An 18,727-nucleotide genomic window follows, 5' to 3' on the forward strand; every position below is an offset into this window, starting at 1 on the left:
GTCTTGGACTAAGTAGAGAGAAGGGTGCAGACACTTAAGAGAGAAACTACACTGGCGAATAGTAATAGAAAGTTGAACAGTAAGGGGGACAACACGGGGGTTCGGATCGTGACGCGGTACACAACATTCAGTGATGAGATTTTCAGGCTGTTCAAAAGGAATTGGCATTTATTGGTGGAGATCCCAAGCTTACGGGACTCACTTAAAAATGACCCCTCGATAACACATAGAAGGGATACCACGCTCAGAAATTAGCTCTGTCCCAGCTACGTCACTACCGCCGTTAAAGGGGTTACTTGGTTACCAGATAAACCGAAAGGGTTCCATATTTGCAGCACCTGAAATATTTGCAAGTTTGGGGTCATTAAGACCAAGGATTTCGGTTCGGCCAGCTACACAATTACACAGTTTATCAACTGCAACACAACCTTTGTAGTGCATGTGATTGGCTGCCCGTGTAATAAAATCTATTTGGGCAGCACTAAGAGAAGCCTCAAACTACGCATCCAGAATCACCGGATAGAGATCATCAATGGGTACATGAGATACCCGATGATGGAACAGTATGGTAAAAACCACCCAGGAGATACCAGTTTTTGGTTCTATGGTATTGATCAGGTGGAGGTAGGGCCTAGGGGTGGCAACAGGGAACTACACCTGAGGCAATGTGAATCCAAAAAGATATGCAAGCTTAGAACTTTTGATGATGGTCTCAAAACTGACAATGAGAAGCATTTCTTTTTGGGTGAATGCCAATGAACATATGTAACACCTACTGCTTAGCACTTCTGGGACCAGCATGGAGGGTAGTCTGTTTGAGACCTTACATGTTTTTTAATCTTAGCCATTGAGAATGTTCCCTGCATGAACTTGCACGGTAAAGGTGTGCTTTATATAGACGATACTCTTGTATCTGCATCCATCAAAATGTTCAATTTAACCCCTTTTTTATGTGCTATAATTGTATTACTCATATGATTGCTAGTATTCTGATTTGACTACTCGTCTTTACTCAGGGCAATTCTTTCCATCCAATACAAACCCCCGCCTTTCTATTACTGCTGGAACTTGCCTTCCATTTACGACTTAGGCGTTTGATTTATGATCGGACTGATTATATTGTGCGCTATGGCGGTAGGCTGCGTGTACACTTTTTTTGTGTGCCTTTTGTCTTACATCACCACTTTGCTTCCTTGACTTCCGTCCCCTTTGTTAATTATGGGACAAACCATTCTTTTAATTTGCATGTATGTTTTGGAACATGGGGCATAGATTTCCCTTTTCTAAGTAGAGTACATACAGGGGCTTTGAGATTTAGAGGTAGTTCTATGATTTGGTGTTGGGACTTGTCTATCTCCACACTTGTTGCTTTTTTGGCCCACGCTGTTGTTGTGCCCCCTCCATGTAGGCAGGGAATTCCCCAAAATAGGCAGCATAATTGTCATGACTATCCTTAATGGCCGTTATCCACACTATCACAGACTTATGAGGGGTCTAGTTACGTGACCCCCAGCATGATTTTATTAATTGGGTCCTTGTGAAATGTAGCTGCTTTCTTGATGCATTCATGATTATTATATTATCCTTGCAAGATATATAAATTCACTTTTCTTTCTGTTTGATTTTTATCTGTGTTTAGCGTTTGTGCTTTTGGACATTATACTGCAAGCTTAAAGCAGCGTCTTCTAGCTTTATTGATATACATCTGGCCATTCTAAGCTGGCTGCTTATGACACGAAAATGCCGCTAAATCTTCTGGGAGAGATAGGTGGGGACTCCAGACCTCGAGTCCCTCGATGTGGGTCTAACCTGATAGCATGATCCAGCAATAAGGGAGGTTCTTAGGGTTCTTTAACAATGGAATTTGGCACGTACCTCCACCTTGGAGTTTGACCCAACGTACGGCTTTGCGGTAAGTAGAGGGTGGTGGTTTTGTTTGTTTTGCACCACGGTTGCTGGCCGTGCATTCCCATGGGCAACACCCTGCGACTAACGATAGGGCCTTTTAAGAACATGCACACGCTTTCTACAACAGGCTAGCTTGCTCACGCGCATTGTTCCTATTTTAATATACGGATTGTAGGCATAGGGAGTGATGCATTTTTATGATCAACACCCTGTGAGGAACGGTAGCGCTTAGAGATAAGCACGCTACTTTTTGCAACAAGCTAGGTTACTTACGCTTGTATTGTCTGGTGTGAATATACGGGCTGCAGGCACAGGGGCTGATGTATTAACTGTGCATGCTAAATATTTACATGAATTTGGGTGCATTAGAATTGTATGCTTTTATCGATAGTCTAACGCTTACTCACCCCTGTGAACCTGGGACAGTGAAGCTAGTCTGTCAAGAGGCTGGTAACGGGGAATTGACATTGCCTCAGATCAACATGTTGCCCAATTTGTGAATCGGGTAGCTGACTACTGTTTGTCATACGTTGTGGCATAGATTGGTGGCTGTTTAAGGGGGCTGAAATTCTTGAACTTGCGCCTATGGGAACAGCCAGGTACAGGAATCATTGGTAGTTTCTACGGGAACATGGAATTAGGGGGCAGGTTAATATGTTGCCCTTTTGTCCATTCAGGGGATATGACCTGGCTAATGGGCGTTCGGTCTGGGACAAGGATTCGTATTTATTCAATTGCAGCTCGTATTCGTGCACGCTCTGATCCCTTAGGTATGAGGGGTGACAGCGACCATTAGCATTGTCTGTTGCTGCAGGTCTCTTAAGCATAGTGATGAGCACCTACCCTATGGGCCTTGTTTAAATACTGTTTGGCTTTCCCTGACTGACAGGGGCTCTTTTTTACACTTGTGCACAGGATGGAGCCCTTACTATTTTGCCCATCTGGGGCTTTAGACATTAGTATATGGGGCAGAGAGATTTCATTTCCTCTCTCATTGCTTATTACAACACTGTTTTTTAAATATTTTTATATGCCATTGGTCCACAACATATAGGTCTTATTATGCCTGTGAGAATTCCAACAGTCTTCTACTGAAGAATACTGCCAATGAGCTACTACACTATCGGAAATCATCTGATTTTATATGGTACACCCTTGTTACTTATTACTCATCTTTTTTCATCCCTTTATCTTAGTATTATCTATAGAACCCTGGGCTTATAACCCTTGTACATGTGCCCTGTGGGCTGACAAATTGCTCCTGGATATAGTCCTTCCTCTCTCTGTCTCCCTGTGTTATGATTTCTCCTGCGTCCGGGATTTGTTACTCATGCACTTGTCCAAGTACATATGTATAAACTCTTACTCTGTTTGATTTTACTTACCTATCATACCACTTGACTCACCTAATGAGCTAATATTGCGGTTACAACTTAAAATGTCACATATCTTTCCGTTTTGTTTTTAACTTGTACATATCAATGTGTTTTTAAGCTCAATGTATTATGTCACTCATTGTTAAATACAAATGTGCGTACTTGTCAAGTGTCCAACCGCTCCAAAGAGATAGTTGTGGTTTTTTGTCTGAGTCTTGTGCCGTTTTGTAAACTCATTTTTAGTTGATCTGCTTTATTTACATGTTTTGATTTTTGTCTCTTTATATGTTATTTTCATCCCTGATGAAGTTCCCAGTAAGGAAATGAAATGCGTTGGCTGAGCATTGCTTACTATAGATCTTATAAAATAACAATTTGAAATAAATGATTTTTTTGACATTACATTAACCCCTTCCCCGCTCATGACGGAGCCGCTCCGTCATGAGCCACGGTTGCCGTGTCCTCATGACGGAACGGTTCCGTCATGTCACGGCCGTTGGCGGCCGCTCCGCCTACGCGGCGCTGTTTCCCCGCCTGTGCGGGGGGACAACGCCAATGGGCGGAGTCATGACGGAACCGTTCCGTCATGAGCACAGCTCAACCGTGGCTCATGACGGAGCGGCTCCGTCATGAGCACAGCGCCACTGCGCTGCCCCCCCGCACCCTCCAGCGCTGCGGCGGAATTCCCGCCGCAGCAAAAGGGTTAAGCCTACTCAACTACAGCAATTGTTTGGAAAGCTATGTAAACATTCATGCCTCAATTGCAACACACAATGCAAGCCAAAATCTTCATCACCTTGACACTCAAAAGATTAATCTAACAATAAACAATCCATCTGCAAAGAAGAAAAAAATTGAATAAAGAAACAGAACTCCAAATAACCTTTTGATAATGTAGTCTGTCATGAATGAAGAAACAGAGCTCCAAATAACCTTTTGATAATGTAGTCCGTCATGCAACATGTAGACAGCTCATTTCATCAGCCAGTGCAAAGTACTATGCCAACACCATAAATGAAGCCACCAATGGAAGCAAAATGCTGTTTAAGATAATCAATCACTGAATCAACCCTGTGCTGGACCAAAGTATTAGTCATGCCACAGAAACGTGTAATGCCATCAACCCCTTCTTTGAGAAAACAAATAGAACTTCTGACAACAGTTTAACAACACCAAGCGTCCTCCATCCCTTACACCTACCTCTTGCTGTGGAATCCTGCAATGGTCTGCTTCCAAAGCCCTATCACTCTCAGATCTCGCTGACATACTCAACTCCCGCAAAGACATATCTTATGAAGATGATGTGTCTAAGGATCACTCAAGAACTGACTGCCTATTGGAAGGAAATCAGGAAGACTCAGTGGGTTCAAGTATGTCACTGTTTCAGCACGAATGTCCTCACTTACCTAATGGATGACATGCCTCATCCTCTGGCCCCTCCTAGAGCCGATCTGAATGATCTTACAGCACGCTTTTACCAACTTGTTTGTTTGAGAACTTATGAGACTGTTTTTTATGTATATGAAGGTATGAGCATAAGCCTTTACCAAAATGATTAGATGTGATTGTTTAGTGCAGAGGGAATAATTAGTATATGTTAAAACCATCTCTTGGGTGGATTTGACAAGTTTTATTGTGTCCTGCAGTGATGAGTTGAAAGTATAAATAGGCTGTTCCCTTGATGCATGGCCACATACGGGGACATCAGAAGAGCCCTGTTCCATTTTCCCCACTTCAAGATTGTAGCAAACCCATTTCTAATTTTTGACCAAAAATTGATTACTATTGTGGACTATACCCAACAGACTCTCTTCATTAGTGGGTTGAAATTAACAATATATCCTTGTTTTTTTACCCTGTCCTGGTAAATTCTACAGACACCTCATTGAAGGGTTTATATTTTACAGTAACATGTTGGCCTCTTCTAGTGGGTTGTATTATCCACCATCTTACTTTTAACTAAATCGCTGGAGGAAGATATGATGTTTTTGGAAATCTTCATGTGGTTAAGCTTGCATGATTATACTGTTCCATGTTGTGATAATCATTCCATAATATGTTTTTCATGATGGCCGTTGGTCTGGCGACCTCTTGACAGTCTTTTGTCTTTGCCTTGCTTGTTTTATTTTATTTTCTGTCTATCACTCAAAATATTTCTGATTTCAATCCTTTCGACTTGTATCCTAAAATTTGATTAAGTCATATTAGTACCACCATTCTACAAACTTTGTTTGATAAAAAATAGGATTAGCTAGTGTCCTTGTCTGGTTGATTTATGGATTTGGGAATCAGCAGTTAACTTAAATTCTTGCTGGACCTTCTAACGTCCAGTGTCGATGAAACCAACACCATTACTTTGGTTTGTTAGTCATAATCCACCACTAACTCTCACACTGAGAGGACTCAGGTTAGCGCACCAACGTTGCAGTCTCTCTGATACCAGTCTAAAATCCAAGCCCACATTCCATTATTGATAATGCCCTACAACCCTTCCTAGTCCATATTTCAATATCTACCATTCTAACTGCTCCACATACTTGTTCTGGGATCTATCCACAAGTGCCTCTGGAGTTTGCACAAAGTGTTTGGAAACTAGTGGTTATCCATTGGTGTTAGAATCATGGATAACTCTAGGTGGACAAGTCATATGGACAAGAGCACCTTCACAATAGAGCATAGATCTAATACCATTTTAATATTTCATGATCAAACATCATCACGTGCTTTCTCACCTGCCCTGGAAATCAATTGGGCTACAGCTCAGGGTGCGGCACTTTATGGAGCCAAGATCTGGGGCTATGCTGACCTTCACTCGCTGTCAACAGCGGAAAACAATTTCATTTGGAAATTGCTTGGTCTCCCACCCTGCCCACCGCTCTGTATTTTGATATGGGTCTGAAAAGAGTTGCTGATTCGGCTGTTTTACAATTTGAAGCCAATTGGGTCTGAATCTGGACTACACCAGAGCTTGGAGTTTATAAGGACTCACTTATAGATTTATGAAAGACCCCAGGAGCTAGGAATCTCCCATGGGTTAAATTTGTCTCAGTTTGGCTGGGGAAATTGGGGTTGCAGAGCTATTGGGATGACCCAACTGTGAGTTGTATAAATGATTTTAGGACGATAAAAGCTCGATATTGGGCTTTTGTAAATGACAGATGTATAATGAATAGCTCAAATGGTTCCCTGACTGCTCTGTTTCTAGATTTTAAGTCTTTCCCCGTGGTTGAGAAGTTTTTAGACCTAATATCTCTAGCTAGGAGTCTGTATATATGCTTTCGCCATGGATCTCTTCCTTTACGATCTTTTACATGTAAATGGTATATGAAGCAAGACTCTACTACCTGTCCGGCATGTGGCCTGAACGACGAAGATGAGATACACATAATGTTTTTCTTTCCTGAATATTGTAATCTACGTTGCAAATGGATTGCACCCATTTGCCGTGATATGGGAATATATAGACACTTGGTAGCTTTCAGGATTTTAAAAAGTGATACATTCACAAAAATAGTATTTGCAGTTAGCAAGTTTTTACACAAAGTATTGTTTAAGAGAAGAAAGATTTTCAAGCCTACTACATAACGTTGTTTTAACGCTGTCCTATCCAAATATGTGCTTTAACCATCTTTGCTTTTTGCACATAATTATTATTAACGTTGTGCCAGCAAAAACGCGTTTTAATTATCTTGTTTTTTGCAAATGATTACTGGTTGCACTATGCACAGCCACTTTATGGACTTTTTGCACTGCTTTTTATTGCTCTTGTACTTATGTTGTACTATGAAATTGTTTGACGTGGTTAAGAGGCTTTTTACTATTGCATAAGTGATTGATGATGTACTTCCATTTGTCTTTTATAGAATGTAAAATGATTATTATTACTCTACATATTCTTTTTTATTGCGAAATGAAGTACAAGAGGATTGATATTATTTTGATATTTGTTTATATCATCGTATTACGGTTGTGTAAACTTTGATGGTTATTCATAAACCGAATAAAGTATCTTTACTAATGCTAGTGGTTATGTCATCTTGATTGAATATTAATGGATGGCCTACTTTGTTTCACATCAAAAGATAATAAATTATCCAGATGAAAAAAGAAAAAACTGATACTGCTGTTATCCATCTGTCTTAAATGGAATCGGCTAAATTGTAGCATAACGGACCGAGCCCCATTGTAGATGGTAGCTGGGATCAGGGTCTGACTGGGAACAGCAACCTGGCAGATTGCTGCTGCTCGACCGGCCCTGGTAGCGGGGGGGGGGGGGGTGGGTGCTAGCAAGTTAGGGTTTTCCCTAACACAGTGATCCTCAGGTTAGACCCAAACTTTGTTACAGGATAAATTCCAAGTTCTATCTCTCATAAGAGGTCATTTTACCAGTGTCATATCTTGATGTTATTCGAGCATTGTGTGTGAATCTGGTATGTACAAATGAGCTCAGATTGACTAATACTTTATTTATTTCTTATGGAACCGTAAACAAAGGCAAGAAAACATCTTCCCACATGTTGGGCAGATGGGTCAGACAAGTGATTTCACAATTCTTTAAATGCAAGTGTGTTTCTCCTCCTGCTTCCATCCAGGGTAGGTTTACAAGGTCAGTCTCTGCATCATGTGCCAAATAAGAAGGGGCGGCCCTACACGAGATCTGTAGGATGGCCTCGTGGACCTCACAATTCACTTTTGTCCAACTCTGCAGGTTGGAATTGTCTGAAGAGTTGATTACTACTTTTGCTTCTACAGTCTTGCATTCAGTAATGAAGTACTTGTCAATTAATATATGTATTCTCCTGTCTACATTAACCCCTTCGCCGCGGCAGGAATTCCGCCGCGGCGCTGGGGGGGGTTGGGGACAGCGCGGTGGCGCTGTGCTCGTGCCGGAACCACTCCGTCACGAGCCACGGTTGAGCTGTGCTCATGACGGAGTGGTTTCATCACGTCTCCGCCCACTGCGCTAATCGCCCGCACAGGTGGGGAATTAGTGCCGCGTGGGTGGAGCGGCCGCCAACGGCCACAGCATGACGGAACCACTCCGTCATGAGCACAGCGCAACCATGGCTCATGACGGAGTGGTTCCGTCATGAGCGGGGAAGGGGTTAATGGTGCATCGGAGCAAGTTTCTACAGCTTGGAAAACCTCATTACGGTTTGGGCTGGGATGAGGAGGACAAGGTGAGGGAGTAATGAATACATTACTAATGGCTAATCTTCATTACTTGGATCCATAGTTCTCCCCGTCCCTCACTTCCTCCTATCCTTGCACCTCTACTTTTTGAGCATATAATGTACAAGTGGTGAGGTGGTGGAGGGACCCTCTTTTGCTCTTATTCATGGAGATAGAGAGAAGACTCTGCTACAAGTATCATGGATTCTTTAAAGAATGTGTGTAAACAGTCTATCAAAGGCAGGAAGCCTCATTACTGTTAGTACTGAGATAAGGAGGACCATGGATCTGGGTAATGAAGATTACCAGTAAGTAATATGTTCATTAAGTATTTGTTATGAATTCAATAGAACACTATGGAGGTGCCTGGCAGGCAGATGCACTCAGAACACATACAGAAAACCCTTTTAATTGTAATATACATCACAGGAACATATGTTTCTTATTGGCACGAAGAAAAGTTACTATTGACTTTGAACTACTGTGACCTGAAGACATAGTTTGAACACACAAAAACAAATATAAAAAAGGATAAGGAAAAATGTTGTCAAAGTGAAATATAGGTTGATTTGCACATGTAATCAGGAAAAATGCTGTTACTAACATTGCAAGACAGTCAGTGATTGTGATGGGATGACCCATTTCCTCACACTGTTTGCTGTTATTGACAGAATCAAATGCAAATCAAAATGTGAATAGAGTTAAACAGCAGTCAGGCTGGACAGTAAGTACAAGAACAAAACTTAGAAGTAAGGAATAGGAAATAGAAAGTTAATATCTCTTCTTACCCTTACTTCCAAAGGGAACATTTAGATACATTCAAAAAACACCCCAATCATCCTGATTTCAACCAGCCTCTTTATTGTACAAGGGTGAAAGGTTGGTTCTTCGTTGTGCAGGGAGATTGATGAATTCCTTCTGTGCATGCCCAGTTAGTCGATAATGTGACGGATGCACAGCAGCCAGGGTCAGACACTATTGTGCCCATCGCTGCCCATGACCCTGTCTGTAGAGGGCAGATACCATCCCTTTAAGAGGTGCCTACCTTTGGGAAAAACAATTTATGACACTGTCGTTTATGTAAAAGTCTGCTTTATTGGAAAACAATACAACAATAAGCATTGACATAGGCTATAGGCCTGGCATTGGCTGCCAGCCTTTTGGCGATTCTTGTTCTGTTTTGACATAGTTTTTGGAAATCTTTATTGCTCAGGAAGCTGCCAGACCCCCATTAAATCTAAAAAAGAACAATGGCTAAAGGCAAAAGTGTTTTCCCTGTTTTACAGTACACTTTACCTGGCACTGAAGGGAACTACCCTGTGTGTGGATGAGTTCCATTTAAAAGGGCAGCATGCCATGACTCAGAGTTTTAAAAAAGTGCCTTTTTTGACATGGTCACCACCCACCTTTTGCCTTATATTTGATGTGATTTTGACCGTAAGTGCATTGGGTTTCTGTAAACCAGGTCCCCAGTGGCAGATCTCTTTCCCAAAACTGTGCAATTGTTTTCTTCAATTGGTAATACCTTTACTACCTTCTGTAAGTCCCTAGTAAATGGTGCCCCTGGTACCTAAGGCCTAAGGGCTGCAGCACAAATTGTGCCACTCTAATGGTGCCCTCACCAATCTCATGCAAACTGCGACTGCAGGCTGTGTGTCTTTGGCATGTCACTTTTCACTTTTGTCTGCACAGACATCCTTGTGTGCCATGTCCCTTAACACTGCATGTAATATTTGCAAGTCCCCACTACGGCATACCGTACAGCCCTAAGACAGGGTGCCTTATATTACATGTGAGGAAATATCTGCATGAGCGGATATGCCCCTGTCTGTGCTAGTCAGTTCCATTACTGCCAGTACAAGGGAACAGGGAAGTCATTATAAAACATATACTGGACACTGGTGAAAATGAGTTCCCCATCTAAATGATGGTTTCCCTGACAAGAGGGATGTTTGGTATCAAACATCTTGTATTATTAAATGCACACTGATGCCAGTGCTTGAATTTAGTAATACATGCACACAAAGGGTGCCTCACAGGTGCCCCCGGAAAACCTACCAGCCCCCGGTGCTGAATGACTATCTTTCGTCAGCCTGCCAGCAGAGATGAGTGCCTGACCCCCAAGGGTGAGGGCCTCTGCTCTCTGGGTGACATAAACCAAGCCTGCTTGAGCAGGGGGTGTCTTGCACTCCTGCCCACAGGATGATCTGCAGATTTGTATTCCAAGGCTGGGGAGCTTCCAAGAGGTCCACTGCCTTTGGTATGCAAATCTGGTTTCTCTCACAGTAGAGGAAACAGACCCTCTTGTCCAGAGCCCTTGGTTCCTGAACAGGCAGGAACTTAGCGAGGAAAGACAGGCGTGTCCAACCTCAGGAAAGCACCACCCCTGAACTGGACTACCTGAAGTGAATGTGACTTTTCAGTAGTGTCATCTTTGTGATGGCAAATTTAGGATCTCTGGGACAGGGTTATGCCCACTTCCCCCAGGAAGTAGTCATATAGGGGGCGTAATGACCACTGGGGTAAGTAGCCCATTGGCTACTACGTATACTCCCCTATCTCCCCTAAATTCAGAATTTAGGGGAGCCTTGGCACCAGGAAATCAGATCTTGCTGACCAAAAGAAGAAGAAGGACCGAAGAGTTGCAAAATGCCAGAACTGTGGAAGATAAAACTAACTTGGCGCCAACCCTGCCGGCCTGTCTACTGTTCACGGCAAGTGCACCAGTGTCTACTTATCCTGCAAGCTAAAGTGCATCTAAAAGTCTGGGAGGACTGCTAGCACTTCTGCCAGGGCTCAGGAACTCCTGTGGAGTAGCAAAGGTGCTTCCCTGCATCCTGCAGGCACCTGAAGAGACCTGTGAGGACTCCAAACCACCTAAACCCATCATCAGAAAGAACCACTGCACGCTTGCTGCATAGCCTGAGCTGAAGTGGGCCAATGGTGCTAGCATGGTCCCCCAGTCCTCTAGAGACAAAGCCTACTATGGACTTGCCCACTGTGGACTTCCAGATGCCGCCTGCAGCCTCTGTTAGCAGACTCCCTCTACTGCGAGTGCTCCCGGTGACTAAAATCAGATGCCTGAAGGCACCTCTGCACCTGACTCTCCTGGCCCGTGGAGAAGGGGTTCCAAGGCGTCCCCACGTCCCCAAGCATCGTGAGACCTGAGCTCTTCTTGTGGTTCACTCTGACTGGCTTTCCAGCCCAAGCCTGCAGTCTCTTTTCGACTGGAATGATCCTCATAGGATAACATTGGGCCCCAGACGCTGAAAAGCATCTCTGCACCCGGCCTCCCCACTGCCACCCGAGTTAACCTGTTGGTACTGTGTTGGTCCTTGCCCCATACTCACCTTAAGTCCAGGAGATTGGTCCCGTGAGACGCTGCAAAGTGCCCAAATGCAATACGTTTTCCACCAATAGGATATCATAGGGCACCCAATGCTTAAAAGCACCTCTCCACCCAGCCACCCCAGTGCCGCCCTAGGTGATCTGTGGGTGCTGTCTTGGATTTTGCCCCATACTCACTTCAAGTCGAAAATATTGACCTCAGATGTCACTGTACTGTGCCTGAATGCCATACTTGTTATTCCTCCTATAGGAGAATATTGCAGATTTTGAAAAATGGTCTGTCAACTTTTTAAATGCAGAAGTATTCCTCTTGAAAAATATATTTACCTGATCATATTGATTCTGGTGCCTAAACATATATAAAGATACATGTTATTTTTATAAATTGGTGTGGATCTCCTTATTGAGTAATGTTCATCACGTTTGACTATTGTGTGTATTTGCAGATGTCTAACACTCCTCTATGATAGGCCTAAGGCTGCTTGACAACCCTACCCCCTAAAGGAGCACCTTTGGATTGCTAGATCAAGCCCCTGTCTGCTAGTAAGGGAATACCTCATGCTATGCACAGTATACCTCTTTTTGCTATACCATATAAAGAGCCGTCTTCATACAAGAGTGAAGTCAGTCAATGGTTGAAATGGGCTATCATTGCCACTTGATGCATGCTAGAGTGAGTGGAAGAAAATGTGGATAAAACAATCAGAGACTAATAGGTGAAGTCTTGCTGAAAACCCCTAGAAGTAACTATGTTATACATATGTGTAGTAAAATCAAAAAGAAACCCCCTTGGAAAACTCCACACTTAACAGACCATTGATACACAAACAACCTCACAGCAGTAGGGTGAGAATGGACACTAAGGATATAATTCAAAAACAGTATATAAAGAAAGATTATTGTCAAATGTATTCACTAATGTCAGTAATCACATATATCACAAAGCATAAAAGGATTTTTTTAAATAAAAAACCTGACAATCTCAGGAACTTGTGCAAAAAAAGTTAAAAAGCATTAAAAAACATATGGAAAGTTAAAATCAAACACATTAATACACACTACAATTCAGAATGTTAGCGAATTGGGAACAAGAAAAAGAAAAAGAAATCCTATTGCAAAAGAGGAAAACCACCAAATAAAGAATTAATCAATTGTGACCACAATGAATATTAATAAACAAATAAAATATAACAATCTGAAAAAAATATAAATTAAATGAATGCAAGCAGATATTGATCCTAATTACATTTGATATATCCTAATGTCCAAAACTCAACCCCAAATCAAAAGAAGAATGTGAGGCACACACACACAGACCTTTTATTAATCGTATAACGCACAGTTTTTATGCCTAAGAGCTAGTGAAAAACAGCTTAGCTTGTCAGAGGAGTATGCTCTACTACTATGTTTTTCTTACAAAGCATATCCATACAAAGCCCATATTTCTTAGATTAATGGGAGGCTAAATATATATATTATTGTGCGGGCCAATAAGACCTCCTTATTGTAGTTCAGAGACTCACAATTAACTAAGTCAATATGGATTGGTCAAACTACCTGTATATCTAGCCAAAGACACACGTCTGCGGCTCGAGCTTCCACTACAAGTTAAAATCAACGTTTACCTATTTAAACAGAATATGATAACATTACTCCAATAAGCTCTTATTGGGGCTAAATACAGTCTTGAGCCTATATCTTAATCATCCCTAATTACCTTAAACTAGTATAATACACACTATACCAACTACCGGGAGGTCATCCGTCTATTCAAGTGAGGTCCGCGCAAATACTCAACTCAAACAAATATGTGCCTATTAAAAAAGAAGAACATGGATTACCTAAAGTGTCCATATATATGGATACACTCTGTTTCTCATTAATGTTAAAATAACCTATATTTACCTTAAACAGGTATTATATGCAGGTTCCAGCCGTATATTGGGCCGTCACTGCGCTTAAATGTAGATCTCCGGGGATGATAAATGAATTGGTATCTAAAAGAGAGCAATACCTATTAGGTCCTACCTAAGTCAGGTTCGTAGTAAAACATAACCTATATTCAACTTATGCCACTGTATGAGGCAGGCGATAATCAATATACACGCCGCCCCCCCACAAGTACTACTTATATTACAGCGTTCCTCTGACAGTAAATATAGCTCTAACACAGGACACTATCATTGCACATAGATTAAATGACTAGTCCTATTCTATGGTCTTAATAACTAGCGTGTGCCGGGGTTTGGATACATACCATCCTACCAAACCCAATATTATACTAATTTGCCATTCAGTATCAAATGTCCCGGGCAACAAAATCAAACATTACCTTAAATATTATGTTTTCAGCCATAGAGCGTTTAAATACCCATAAGGTAAGATTGAAATAGTACCAAAAATGAGATCTATAAAGTCACTAAAAAGAAAAAGGAAACAAAAGAGATGTGTCTTTCACAGAATTAATCTAAAAACTATATCGGTGTTCACACCTCCCCAAAGTGCTGCGCACACGCGTGCCTGCATCCAGCTTCATGTAGCCCGCGGGATAACTTCCTCCGATCGATGTAAATGAGACTGAAGCCGCGCTAGAACTTAAATACGTGCCAACTGCTCATTAGTCACCCGGAAGTAAACAAACCACTTCCGGAAAAGACACAACTCTATGTCTTGTCCCAGATGGGATAAACAGTCCGCCATCTTGGAAGTATCCTCGTAAGCCTATAGAAGTATCTTCGTGTCATAAATTAATCAAATGGGAGTATATATAGATCCACATTATACTTGATCGTTACTTCGAAAAAAGAAAACAGAGAAACTACGTAAATAAATATCCGTAGATATAGGAAATTATAGGAGCCCACACTACTTTGCTCGAATCCCACATTACTAATCACTGTCAATAAAGATAGAAAACGGTAGAAAAACGACCCATTTTCGCAACCACTTCACTAAAAAGACATGTATCACAGCAGGAAAAAAACTTTGTTCCTGCTATTAAAGGATATTACAATTTTGAGATAATAATTGCAGACTACTAGTCACTATAAATAAAATTCAAAAACGAATCCGCTTCCATCACCACTTTACTGAGAAGGACATGTTGCAGAGCAGGGAAAGGTTTTACTCCTGCAGTTAAAAAATGTTAAAGCACTGAAAATAATCCCACTTGTTAGTACGGACAGATAGATACAATTAACTCTGTCCTAAATTTACTCATAGGGTGTCCAGATTATATTACTACTGAACCTCAAGCAATACTAATATAGTTTCACCACAAATATAGCTGAATGTCCACCAGCCTCAAAGGTCCTAGAACCATTCACATGTACTATTATCTACACAGAGAAGGCAGAGAATCACATCGACTATCTCGCCACTAGGAGGCGTTCCCATTCCTCCCTCGAGTTAAGTCCTTTACGTGCCTATTAAGGTGGGAAATATACCATTGTTCGCGTGCTTTGCGTTTGCAATGGATATTTCCACCTCTCTTGTCTAACTTAACCTTTTCCAGAATGAACCAGAGGAAATCATTTCCCCCATGGCCCAATTCCAAAAAATTAGGCACGAGAGGAGCAGTGAGTTTTTTCGTTTTTATGGCCGACCTATGTTCTTGCAATCTGATATGCACCTCTCTCCCTGTTTCCCCCACATAACCCAAACACCAAGGGTATAGGAGGAGATAAATTACATTCTTACTCCTACAGTTATTGAGGGTTCTAGATCTAATGGTGCAGCCATTGTGTATGATTTCTTTAGTTTGTACGCATTGAGGGCACACATTGCATGTGCCACATCTAACATTACCAATTGCTGGAGTGTTGGCAATTGTCCTCTGAGTGTCAAAGTTATCCTCACGATATGTATGAACTAACATGTCTCTTAGATTTTGATTCTTTTTAAAAGCATACAATGGTCTCGCTAATTTGACATCTTCATCATGGTTCAATATATGCCAATTCCTATTGACAATGTTCTTGATTTGGTTACTAAGGTTAGAGAATTTGCTCACAAACACCACCTTGTTAGGTGGTTCTTTCTCAAAGGCAGGTTTATTGACCAACACATCTCGGTCATAAAACCTAGCACGCTTTAAAGAATGAGATAAGAGTTTTTTGGGATAGCCTCTGTCTCTAAATTTCCACTTCAATGCGTCTGCATGTTTATAAAAATCTTGCAGATCAGAAAAATTTCTCCTAAGCCGGAGAAATTTGCTAAAGGGAATGCTATCCCTCAGTGATTTAGGGTGAAAACTAGAAAAATGAAGAAGAGTGTTTTTAGCCATAGGCTTGGAAAACAACCCAACTTCCAAAACTCCATTTGCATCCTTTATTGACATGTCAAGAAAATCTACTTTAGTTTTACTGTAGTAAGAAGTGAATCTCAAGTTAGGATCGCCTAAGTTCAGCCAAGCTAAGAATTCCTCTAATTCATCAATAGCCCTCTCCCAGATAAAAAAGATGTCATCTATGTAGTGGTACCAGCCCGCTATATTTTCTTGGAAGGGTGCCACTATTTTTATTTTTCCTTTTCTTGTTCCCAATTCACTAACATTCTGAATTGTAGTGTGTATTAATGTGTTTGATTTTAGCTTTCCATGTGTTTTTTAATGCTTTTTAACTTTTTTTGCACAAGTTCCTGAGATTGTCAGGTTTTTTATTAAAAAAAAATCCTTTTATGCTTTGTGATATATGTGATTACTGAGATTTGTGAATACATTTGCCAATAATCTTTCTTTATATACTGTTTTTTTATCATATCCTTAGTGTCCATTCTCACCTTACTACTGTGAGGTTGTTTGTGTATCAATGGTCTGTTAAGTGTGGAGTTTTCCAAGGGGGTTTCTTTTTGACTAAGGTCGTTTTTGGCACCCCTCCCCTAAAATAAAATGGCCTTGGCTAGAACAGACCTAAAAAAGCCATGGGACTGGCATTGGCTGCTACCCTCACCTTTGAGAAAGAAAGCAAGAACGAAAGGAAGAAATTAAGGAAGGAAAAAGGAAGGAAGGAAGGCAAAAAAGTAGGAAAGACAGACAAAAAATGAAGGAAGAAGGGCAAGAAAGGGAGGAAAATAGGCCAAAAATGATAGAGGGAAGGGAGGGAGGCAAAAAGGGGAGGAATGAAGAACGGTAGAAAGTAAGAAAGGAGGCAAAAAGAAAAGAAGAAAGGAAGCAGGCAAGAAAGAAGGAAAGTGGGCAAAAAAAAGGAAAAATTGAAGAAATAAAGAAAGAAGGCAAAAAGAAAGGAGGAATAAAGTAAGAAAGGAGGAAAAAAGAAAGAGAAAGAAAGATCAAGATGTAAAGAATGGAATAAAGAAGGCAAAAAGAAAGAACAAAGGACCCATAGATAGAAAGAAGGCGAAAAGAAAGAACAAATGAAAAAAGACAAAAAGAAAGAAGGAAGGAAGGCAGAACTAAAGAAAGAAGAATAGAAAGAGGGGATGAAGCAAAAAAGAAATAGAGAAGGAAGGAAAGAAAGAAAGAATAAAAGAAAGAAAGACGAAAAGAAGTTAAAAGGGAAAGAAAAAAGGCAAAAGAAAGAAAGTAGGACAGAAAGGCAAAAAGAAAGAAAGAAGAAAAGAAAAGAAAAAGGAAAACAGTAAATAAGGCATGTAATAAAGATGCAAAAAGGAAAGAAAAGAAGTAGAAAAAGAAACAAAGGCAAAAATAAAGAGAAAAAAGAATAAAAGAGGAAAGAAGAATGAAAGAAAGAAAAAGAGTAGACAAATCGGAAAGAATGAAGAAAAGAAAGAGTGAGAGAAGACAAACTAGAGAGAAAGTAAGATGAAAGAATGAAAAATGAAAAGAAAGAAAGAAAGAAGGAAATAAGAACAAAGGAATAAAGGTAAAGACAAAGGAAAGATGGAAAAAAGGAAAGACAAAGAAATAAGAAAAAGAAAGTTAGTGGAAAAAGAAAAGAAGGTAAAAATGAAAGAAAAGACAAAAGGAAAAATGAAAAAAGGGGAAGAAGGCAATAAAGAAAGAAAGAAAAAAGGAAAGGTAAAAAAAGAGAGACGAAAAGGAAGAAAAGAAGACAAAAAAGAAATACAGAAGGAAAAAGGAACAAAGGCAAAGAAAGAAGAAGAAACAAAGAAAGAAACAAAGAAGGAGAGAGAGGAGGTTTTCAGTATGAAATATTACATACCAAAACCCAAATCACACCCCGTCTATGTTTCAATAAAACTCTTATGAGTGTGTTGCGAATTAAACTCCATAAAGTTTGGTTTTCTTCCAGGGCAAAGTTCGGCAAAGAACCATTGGTGAAACACAGTCCAGGAGAAAGATATGATATGCGGTGAAGTAGCAGCAGTCCACTTCAAAGGAATTTACAAAAACAACTGAAAAGACAACAACAGAAACTGAAAAGCTGGAATGTGCCCTGTGCCAAATGCACCCTACTATCACACCAGGTAAAACTAGCACTAAAGGGAACTCCTTGTGTGCGGTTGTGCACCTTGTGAAAGAGTCAATATACAGTCACTCAAAGTGACATTAACTAGATGACCCCTTGCCCCTTGCTGTATGAAGTTGTGGGTGGAAGCAGGATGGGAATGACACAATAACAGAAAGCCAATTTAAGTAAGCATATTATACTTAATATTTTATTTAGCTAATGTCCAAGGGGTATTTTTGTTGAGTTTGTTATTTGAACGCAAGTAGGAAGAAAGCGCTTACAAAACATACTAATGCTCGGCTTACCGCACATATTAAATATTCCTAAAATTATTATAACCCCACAAACTCAAACCCATACCATCTCACCAGTCAACTTTAGCACTGGTTGGTAGAGCATGGTAGTTCCTCATTTCTCTGCCACATTTCTTTTGTCTATTCCTTGTTTCACTGCTGTCCTCTCCTACTGATCGCTCACCTTGACTCACCCTCTACCTCCATGTTCCCTCCTGGTTATTGCCTAATACCCCTA

Source organism: Triturus cristatus, chromosome 3_2 (assembly GCF_964204655.1).
Source record: "Triturus cristatus chromosome 3_2, aTriCri1.1, whole genome shotgun sequence".
NCBI lineage: Eukaryota > Metazoa > Chordata > Amphibia > Caudata > Salamandridae > Triturus > Triturus cristatus.